Source organism: Salvia hispanica, unplaced genomic scaffold, assembly GCF_023119035.1.
Source record: "Salvia hispanica cultivar TCC Black 2014 unplaced genomic scaffold, UniMelb_Shisp_WGS_1.0 HiC_scaffold_870, whole genome shotgun sequence".
Classification (NCBI taxonomy): domain Eukaryota; kingdom Viridiplantae; phylum Streptophyta; class Magnoliopsida; order Lamiales; family Lamiaceae; genus Salvia; species Salvia hispanica.
The window spans coordinates 1-10,209 of record NW_025952655.1 but is presented as its reverse complement, the minus strand read 5'-3'; the positions used below and the strand labels follow the sequence as shown (position 1 = coordinate 10,209).

The 10,209-nt window shown below is 38.1% G+C and overlaps 2 pseudogenes; both read right to left on the bottom strand.

Moving 5' to 3' along the window:
* Positions 1 to 882: 882 nt before the first annotated feature.
* On the bottom strand, positions 883 to 4,522 carry LOC125200260 (annotated as a pseudogene).
* A 1,093-nt stretch (positions 4,523 to 5,615) lies between these two features.
* Positions 5,616 to 8,034, bottom strand: LOC125200261 (annotated as a pseudogene).
* Positions 8,035 to 10,209: the final 2,175 nt, after the last annotated feature.

Sequence of the window (10,209 nt, the reverse complement as noted above, 5' to 3'; positions counted from 1 at the left end):
TTTCCATTAATTCTTAGCAAACAAAACAAACTAGGAATGCGGAGTAAAATTTGTGGCGTGAAAGAGGTAGAAATAACTAAGAAAGAGAGGCGCTGGAGGAATTGAAAAGTGCTATTGGGAGGAATTGAAAAATGTCTTAGACCCTAAAAGTGAATTTGGGCTAAGCTAATATGTTTTGGACCAAAAATAACTAGGATTAAGTAAACCCTACTTCGTATTAACAAATGATAATTTAAAATTTAATTTATGGCGTGTAGGAATATTGATTTTAGTAAATTGAAGGTATTAGTTTTAGTAAATTTTAATTATAGTACAGCGTAGGAATATTATTTTTAGTAAATTGAAGGTATTAGTTTTAGTAAAAATTTTAGTTATGGCCATGTAGGAGTATTAGTTTTAGCAAATTTTATCACTCACTTAAGATGACACATTTTCCTTTTAGTTTGTCCCAAATTAAATGACACTTTTATCTTTTTTTAAACTTTTCTTTTTCAATTAATACACTAACACGTTTCTCATTCCAATGAAAATAGTATACAATCATCTACTAAAATATGAAATGGTTCATTGACAATTATCTTTTTGTTGTTGTTTATAATATCTTTAATTTTTTATAATATTACAAATACTTATTTTAATCAGTTTAAATCTGTAAATAATATTTCTATATTTATTTACTCTATATTCTTTATTTTAAGTTAATATATTTTCATTATTTAGAAATCTTTTGCCTTGTGCATACAGGTGTTAACACTAGTTTAGCTAAAAGCATAGTTTCAAAGTCCAGGGATAAAACGATGTTGCAACAGAGTGTAGCATTTCGTGAAAAGATTAAACAAACAATGCAAATATTAAAATAAAAATTGAATAGCGACACATTAATTTAAAATCTAAAATTCCTTAAACATAAACAAAATGCATTTAAATAAGTTTCATCAATTTTACCAGACAAGATCCGATACAACATCATTCATCTACCTTGCTGCTGCTCTTGCACTCATGGACGTATGGTAGTTTGTACTTCTCTGTTTCCTGTAAGAAGAGTAGACGTCGTCGTATTGGCTTGCCTCGTTCGGATCTGCTGTTGCCCCGAGTCCCAACCTTCCGAACTGCTCGACCCGGGCTTTCTTTCTACACTTCCATCAGGGAGAGTCCCAGTATCCTGGTCGACATTCAAGCCAAGGGGGGGGAATGCAGGCTCCTCCCTTACGAGACGGAGATCTTCTCTCGTACTCATAACCATCGTCGTCGTCATCATCACCCGCTGATTCAGATTTCTTCATGGGTCCTTCTGAAGGGTTGACCTCTTTAATCTCTCTGAAGAACTTTGAGACTCTATCGAGGACCTCGGATTGTGATATATTTGAAGGTGGAATCATGGTGGGGATGTCCAGAGGGCTCAGCGGAGAGTACGGCACCCCACTGCCTATCTGCATCTTTCTGACCATACCTGGAATAAGACCAGGTGGGAACAAAGGATAAGGGAAGCTTCTCACCAACTTTTCCAGGAGCAGGTGCATTTGTCGGTTGAACAGCGGATGGAACAGGCATTGATCCAGTGAACCCACCGGAGGAAGCTGATGAGAGATGAAATTGTGGGTTTGGTAAAGATGAAACAGGAGGGACTTGTTTATCTGCATACTCTTGATTGGGTATGTTTGGAATGGAGCTCTGCATGTCCGGTTGCCATTGCATATGGTTTGGTGCACGGTTCATCCCTACAGCAGAGAGAGACGACAGTTTACAATGCTAGCAACAACAACAGTTAGGTGCATTACAGCACTTGCATTAAACGACTCGTATTGCTAATTTTCCACAAGATAAAAAGGACAGATAGTGGGAAAAGTACCTGTAGCAGCAGAATGATCTCCTGATGCGTTGGGATGAGCAACTGGAAAAGAATTTGGTGGCAACCCACTCAGCATGTCACTTTCAAGCTCGTAGATTGTATCTTGGTCATATACTTCTTTCGAGGCCCAAAACTGCAAGATTTTCTGAAGACGTGACTGGTTTTCATCCTTGTTATGTGGGTTGTGGTATATCTTTGCAAGCATAGAACCCAAGACTGGCTTAAATGCAAGTGCCTCGTTGTCGAGTTCCTGCAGGTTCACCCGCCTCTGCAAGCTGTATATTTCAAAAATCATTCCTAATTAGAATCAGTGATCTTGATCCAGACGACACACTTCTCCACTCTCCTGAGTGTGATGCTTATATCATTCCATCATTCTTTCAATTCAACAGAAGACTTTCTTGCATAGAAACGTTAATTTTATTTCAAATCATCCTCGACACTGTTATTTATTTATCAATTCTTTACAATTAATATCAGCAACGTAAAGTACTTTTAATGAAGGGATGATGGATAATAATTTAACATATGCTGCAATGATATAATTAATCATGCAATAATGTTAAATCTGAAAAATGCAACAAGGACATGTTTAATCAAGCATGATGAAGTAGTTGAGAAATCGGTAACTTGAAGTGATCAAAACATACCTGTCAAAGAGGATATCATTGGCAAGATAAACTATATGCAACTGCCTCTCAGAATCATCTAGGGACAATACCCTATTCTCGGAGCGCCTCAGCCAGGCCAGGAGCAAATGGAGCCCTCTGCATAAACCAAGTCTTGGCACCTTTTATTGACTCCTTTGTGCCAGTGAGACTGTTCAGAACACCATTCATCTCCATCTCAACATCAGATGGAAGCGGTCGAGATAGACCTTTAAAAGGTCGGTGAGGTTGATCAAATTCAGGTCGGATATGACCCACCATCGGCTGAGAGTGGTGAGGGTGCTGTTGATCATAGAACTGCGGAAAAGGAGGTTGCTGCAGGTGAGCAGATCCCCAGCAGCAGCATTTGGGGCATTAATAGAGCTGGACTCATCATGGGGTTGGGAGGATGCAACACTGGCATCGAGCTGGGAACTGAGGGTTAAAACCCATGAGTGGTCTAGTTGCCATCCAAAGCTTATGGCGGTAGTAGTTATGGCCTTCACCGCAAAAAGAAAACCATAAGCAGGATTATCTTGCTCTCTTTCCCGGACCACAGCTTCGAACTCTGGGCCGTTCTTCACAGCATACTCAACCAATTTGTCGATGCGCTTTTGAAGTTCAGGATCAGATGGGGCTGGAGCAGGGGCCGGTGGAGCCTCATAAGGCCCAGGGTATGGTGATGGAAAAAGATGTGGAGGCACATGTGGAGGAACGCAAGGTGTTTGTTGATAAGGGTGAGGCAAATGTGAATAGAGATGATTTTGTTGCATTGGCCGAGGATAGGGGAACTGCTGTACAGGGGGATGAGGGGCATATAAGGAGGGCGTGAACAGATGGAGGAAACTGCTGGTGCTGTGGATGAAAACCATACTGCTGCTGCTGTTGTGCATTACTAGATTGTTGCTGTCCATATGACATGGGAGCACCATAATCATGTGGCGGTCGATCCATTTGTCAGTAGGAATCCTATGAACACACAGAAAATCCAGGTGAAACTCGCCATTCCTCAAATAGTAAAGTTCTTAATACAAGGAAATAATATTCAGTTCTTGATCAGGACGAAACAATGCAGCATAAAACTAGTTAAATTTCAAGACAAAACTCCAATTGTGCGTATGTCACGAGGTTGACAACACAGAATTGCACTTGGCAAATTGCCACAGCCATGGCATAGCTCCCAAGAGCCGGCATGTATGTTAAAAATTCAACATTCGTTGGAGTTAATAACCTAATATATTGCCACTGCATCTGATTTGTAATTGAGGCAAATCATGGTATCCTCTATTTTCTAGTTAATCTTTAAAACTAACTCAAGAAGGGAAAATGCTATTAACTTATAAGCCAAGAAAGCATGCAACTATACTTGAAACATAAAGGACTTTTTCAAGGAAGTAAAATGATGAAACTGGGGAACAAATAACTCCTTTACTTCACTTCAATTTCTAATGATCAAATTACATACACACACATAATGGTATATAGATAGATAGATATTCATATGACAGGTTATGTTTACCAAAACACTCTCTATAGCTAACAAGGGCACTACAAAGCATTCATAGAACCACTGATAACACAGAAAAAGCAACATAAATTAATCAAATACAAAAAAAAAAGTTAATAACAAAATCAGAAGCTAGTCCTCCAGCAAAAAACCACAGTTCACCATGTGAGCTACCACGAAACAAGACAACAATCTGAAGAATTCAGAAACATACATGTATCTGTACTAAACGAAGTTCACATTTCTAAAAGAGATACAATTACAAATGTAAATGCAACAAATCAATCGATCTTTTTCACTAATAGAAGAGAAATTACCAGGAACGGCAGCTAAACGATCGCAGAGGGGCAGAAACCAGCTAAATTAGAGCTTGTGTTTGGTAACACAGCATGGTTTTAGGGATTTTGATTTGGGAATTGAAATTGCGCAATTTCTTTCCACAACATCATGTAATAGGGCAATGAAGAGTTTCGGATCGGGCCTAAGTCGGGCCGGGTTGATGTAAAGGGCGAAATTCCAATTATGAAACAAGTAGTACTTACATTTTTAGAGGTATTAACAAAAAAAATTCTGCTAAATATTGAAATACGGAAACTCAGAATTTGTATGAAAAAGTATAAATAAATCCTAATTTTAGATTTTTTTGTGAATCATAGATATGTTTATTTTCTATCTTCATTTTATAGAAACTAGACAATAAGATCAACTACTAAGGCGTAGTAACTAGTAGGCTCAAGCTTTGATATAAACACAATTAAAAAATAATTTAAAACATATTTATAAACTAGATTATTATATAATACTTCATCCATCATTAGAAATACACTAGTTTTTACCATTTCGGACCAGTCTCACAAAATTAGAGAAAGTCTAAATATAGATATTTTTAATGAATAATAATCAGATATACTCCATCGTTTATGACGTGGAACCCACGCTGCACTAACACTTCTTCCGAGTTTGAATCCTCTTATGTGGCAAAATACATAGCAAGGGATATATACACATCACAACTTATCAAGTTAAATTACCTTTCATTTTTTTATTGTATTTTGTTCCTTCCACTAACTATTCCCTGTCTTATTTTTTCTCATGTCTACTTTACTAATTACTACATATTAAAACTCGTGCCTCAAATAAGTTTTGTCTATTTTTTAAAAAGGAATGGAGTAATATTAAATGCTTAGCTCATCATTTATCATATACTACTCTCTGGATCGATTAAGCATGAGATGATGACTTAATATTGATGTAAAATACTACTCTCTGATTGAATTCACTAAGGAAAGATCATAATAATCATATTACAACAATATTAGTCCAATGCATTCATAACAAAATCAGTCAGACAAGACAAGAGCTCATTTTACAAAGGAACAATGCTACAGTTTGGAAAGGGAGAGTCTATCTTACACAACACTCACTAACATTTTCAAAACAAATGAATTCAAGTATGAGTAACAAGATAGACAAAACATCACACGCAATACTGCTGCTGGTGCCAGGAAAACAAGAATAACAAAAGCGAGTACATATATTTCAAGAATGTCGCTTGTTGATTTGTTCAGGAAGGCTCGTTTGAACTAGTTCAGATGGTGGACGAATGTGCAGATCATCTCCTTCGTCTTCCCAAAATAGACCTGAAAATGGCACAACGTATTTCACTCATACTCCGTATTGATGAAATTGCATATAAGAGATGGATGTAAAGTTTTCAGATTGCATACATACCTGATCCAACGAAAGTACCTCAGCTTGCTCTCCATTTCTTCGACCATCCTTCCCATATTGCATAGATGACCCTCATCAACCGGAAGATCCATATTCATCTGTAAGTAAAGGAGCAAATGCTTATGAGAAAAGGCAGATAAACAATACCAAATCGCCACATTTGTAGAAAATACCTGTCTTCTAATCGATCCTGACAAGTTGAAGGCGCCTGAGGACTCGTCATTTGTGGTCAACGAGAGCATCACAGAGCTAGTCAAGCAGTAACGAGCAGTTGCTTCATCTAGAGGAACCACCTATAAATTTAAAAACAAATGAGCATAATTATGACAACAAGAGGAAACCTGAGAGTCAGATGACACACCTCAATGACATGAATTGCTTCCCAAGACCCTTTTTCAAATAACCTCTTCTACCATCTGCAGTTCTAACCATCTTCAAAAGGGAAAACCAATGCATAAGTAGTGGAAGGAAAGTAATAGTAAGAAATAAATATATATTGGGAGAAAAATAATCACCCTTTTGATTAAGAAGCAACCAAAAAAACCCTTCATCTTCATTCTCCCAGATATATACTGATGAAGTGCCACCTTCATAGTACCTATTACTTGATTGTTCAACTTAAACTAATTCCAGGTTGAAGCTCTCAGAGAAACAAGAGAGAAATATGAAAAGTAAAAATAACAATGATATTATAGATTCAAACTTGGAGCAGGTAGCAAGAAGCTTGTATATAGTTAAATAAAGTACGAGGTAAGTAAAAGACCTCACTGGTCACAATAAACCGTGAAGACGCCATTTGCTTCCATTTCAAGTTTCAGCTCTTGAGATGGATAAAGTCCGTCGCTAGTGGGGGATGGTATTTGTTTGACCAAGGTGATCTTCAGGAGCAAAAACAAGAAACAACCAAAATAACAATCCAGGTAAGGGCTGGCAAGAAAAAAACAAGACAAAAACATTTGCTTTCGAATGCTTCATGGTCCAAGCTCCAGTTTATTTGTTAAATTGTTCGTCATAAACATAATAAGTCCTTGGCCCTTGATGATATTTCACAAGATCTAGTGGAAGCATACACTAGCGCACACGCCCTACCTGTAAGAATCTGCATCTCTGTTATACTCGCATAATATGAACTCCTTCCCACTATCAACATCACATAAAACCTGAGGAACAATATGTTTAGCAAAATAACCTAATTAATAGCTGTTTGTGATAAATAATAAACAATTATGTCTGGAAGTCCCAAGTTTTGGGTGAAGAGTAAAGGGACTATATAACGTAACACAAATATCCGGGTTTGGGTTTTCACATATAACATTTATGGAGAGGACAAAAACGTATGATGGTTATATATACTGAACTAGAATGCTTACTACTAAACAAGTCATTTTGTTCACTTTACAGTTAACACATATCTAACCACCACAAAGTTTACAGCCTGATGTTGAGTAAATGCAACCAATTGAGAGAGTGTGTAAGCACTTATTAATGGTATATTATGATAGTAAGCAGTAAGGTCATACATTCCTTAAAGTGAAGGTCCTCCTATCAAAGTACTACTATAATACCAAACATGACAAAAAAAAGAGCTAAACATCTGCATATATTCACTCTATCTATCTCCTTATGTTTGCTCTATCTAGAGTGATTGTCCTCGACTCTCAAATACTATAAATACTCTCCTGTATTTTTTCACAGTTTCCAAGTATATTCTCAAACTTCAAAGAAGTTATTTCATTTCCAGCTCTACACATATTCAGTAACCTTCAAACGAATAAGCTGCTTGAGCTTCTTTGTAGCATGTAAGACCGAATCATAACCTAAAACACAATTCATTTTGAGCTATTCATACAATTACTGATTAGGAACACAATATCCAGAGTCACATATGCCCTATACAGCGCCATAATAATTCCGCCAACACTACCATATTTTCCCCCAAAAACACAGAAAAAAGACTGATTCACAACCTCCAAAAGTCAAATCCCTATCCTCTTAATCTCCAATAAAATTCTCACTCCATATGATTTCGAGCATCCGCCTGGACATATATATTGATATAGATGCAGTCGAATCGAATTAATCCAATTGAACTATTACAAATAGAATCGAACACAGACTGCGCAAATTTCACCTGAAGAGGCTGGTCAACTTGCGAGAGCAGATCGCCAGAGTGGTGCGGCAAAAGGCTTAACAATGCAGACAGCGCCGCTTCCGAGTGCTTGGGCGGAATTCTTCGCATCAATCCCATTGCCGCCTCCATTTCTGCGTTCGAGCTCTCGTTCTTTCCTTTTCGGATCAAATTATTTCCTTAATTCTAAAAAATTGCTTTTTTACTAGTAGTGTTTTTTGTAAATGGACATTACTTTCGACTACTCTCCGCCCATTCAAGATTATTATATTCTCAGAATTGATTTCATTTTAGGAAATGTGTTAGCTAATAAAGAGAGAAAAAAATAGTTAATATTCAGGAGAAAGGAGAGATGAGGATATTTCCAAAATAAGTAAAGTGACCATTTTGATCGTGACAAATAAAAAGAGAAATGTGATCATCTTAAGGACGAAAGAGTAATTATTTGCACTCACATTCTATTATAAAATGAATATATAAATAGGTGACTCCTCATTCCATTAATTTTTTTAACTCTATTTTTTCTAAACTATTTTTTAAAGTCTGTACATAGTTAAACTTGGATAATATTTTACGGACTCAACTAAACACAATGATAAACCACCATAATAACAAAATCTCATTTACTATATTCATTTCACTTATAAAAGTGGGAACGTTACACAATACACTTCAATATATGATTTTTAACTTAGAGCAAATGAACACATCATGTCACAAAATAAAATCTTACTATCAACTAAACACAATGATAAACCACCATAATAACAAAATCTCATTAAATATATTCATTTCACTTATAAAAGTGGGAACGTTACACAATACACTTCAATATATGATTGCTCATTATGTTCTCAGTTCTCCCAATGTGAAACCCACAAGTTACATCAATCGATTATAAAAAAAATTATTCCAAATCTAATAACTTTTCTAACTTATTACAAATATAATTTGAAAACATTTATTTTTCGCCACACCACCTATTTTTAAATCGCGAATATTGAATATTCGTACATTCAAAAATTTCTCCTGAATTTGATCAACACATAGGGAAATCCGACTTGGAGGAAGCATCGTATCATTTGGGCCCTTCCCATTTCTCGTAATAAACGTCATCTCCATTCCCATGTTATATGTCTCGAAATGGCAATGCATTAGCCAAACCCCTACAAAAGTGAAATTAAAACAATTTTTGATAACAAAAAGTATTTTATATAGCTATCTAGTTATTTGACGGTCAATGAAAACGACATAAAGCTACGTCATTTTTCATCGACCGTCCAAACTAATCGAGATTTTCTTATTATACCTGGATTATTGGCAACAAATCGATCGCGGTCCAGCCAGCTCGGGCACCGCGATGGTGTTCCGTAGCGGCGGGTCGATGAGATTGTAGTTTGGCTGGTCTCGGTGGAGTTGAAATTCCCATACCCCCACCCCACGACGTAGAAGCCGTGGCCGTGGAGATGCATGGGATGGTCGAGCGTGATGGGCCGTGCTAGTACCCGAAACACGAGCTCCACCGTCGCGTTGAAGTCCAACATTCTCACCCTCGTCCCGCTTTTGTGGCTCCCACGATCCTGGGGAACAGCGCGCCGTAGTTGAATGGAAACGGCGGATTGCTAGGAAAATTGGCCTCGTAGACGCCGCTCACACTTTCATAGTAAGCTTGAAGAATTGCAATCCCCGTGACGCCACGTGATGTTGTTCACACTCGCGAGTAGCCGTTCCCACCCGGCCGTCGCATCGGAATTAGGGCAGCGCGTGTTGATCGACAACGTGAAAAGGAGATTCGTTGTCACGTCCAAGGGCACGTTGATGGGGTGGTTTTTATAGGCGAGGCGCGTAATCGAGCGGTGAAGTTGACCGATGCCACGGTGTCGCTGAAGCCGGGAGGGCCGGGAGCTCCGGTGACGCCGGCGGGTGTAGTTTCCAGCGTACTCGACGCGGAGTGGTGGTGGTGTTGCTGAAATCTCCGCGACGTTGTAGCCTGGAGGCCATGTAGTAGTGGCTAGGGTTTTGGTCGGCGACGAACAAGAAGTCAATGGTTTGGCCGGGGGAGATGGCGATGTAGTTGGAGGTGAAGGGTTTGAGGTACGCGCCATCCGAGCCAACGATGGTGACGTTGTGGCCGGCGATTCGGAAGAACATAATGTTGTTCATCACAGCATTCACCATTCTAATTAGGTATCTTTTTCCGTGTTCGACTGTGAGCTTGAACGTATCTGAATGAATTCAGTAAATCGTGTTAGAGATTCATGGTGCATAGTAAATATTTGGATTCTAGACTGGATTTTTGCAAATTGGACCGAAAAACCCAAATTTTGAGAGAATACAAATCCAAACT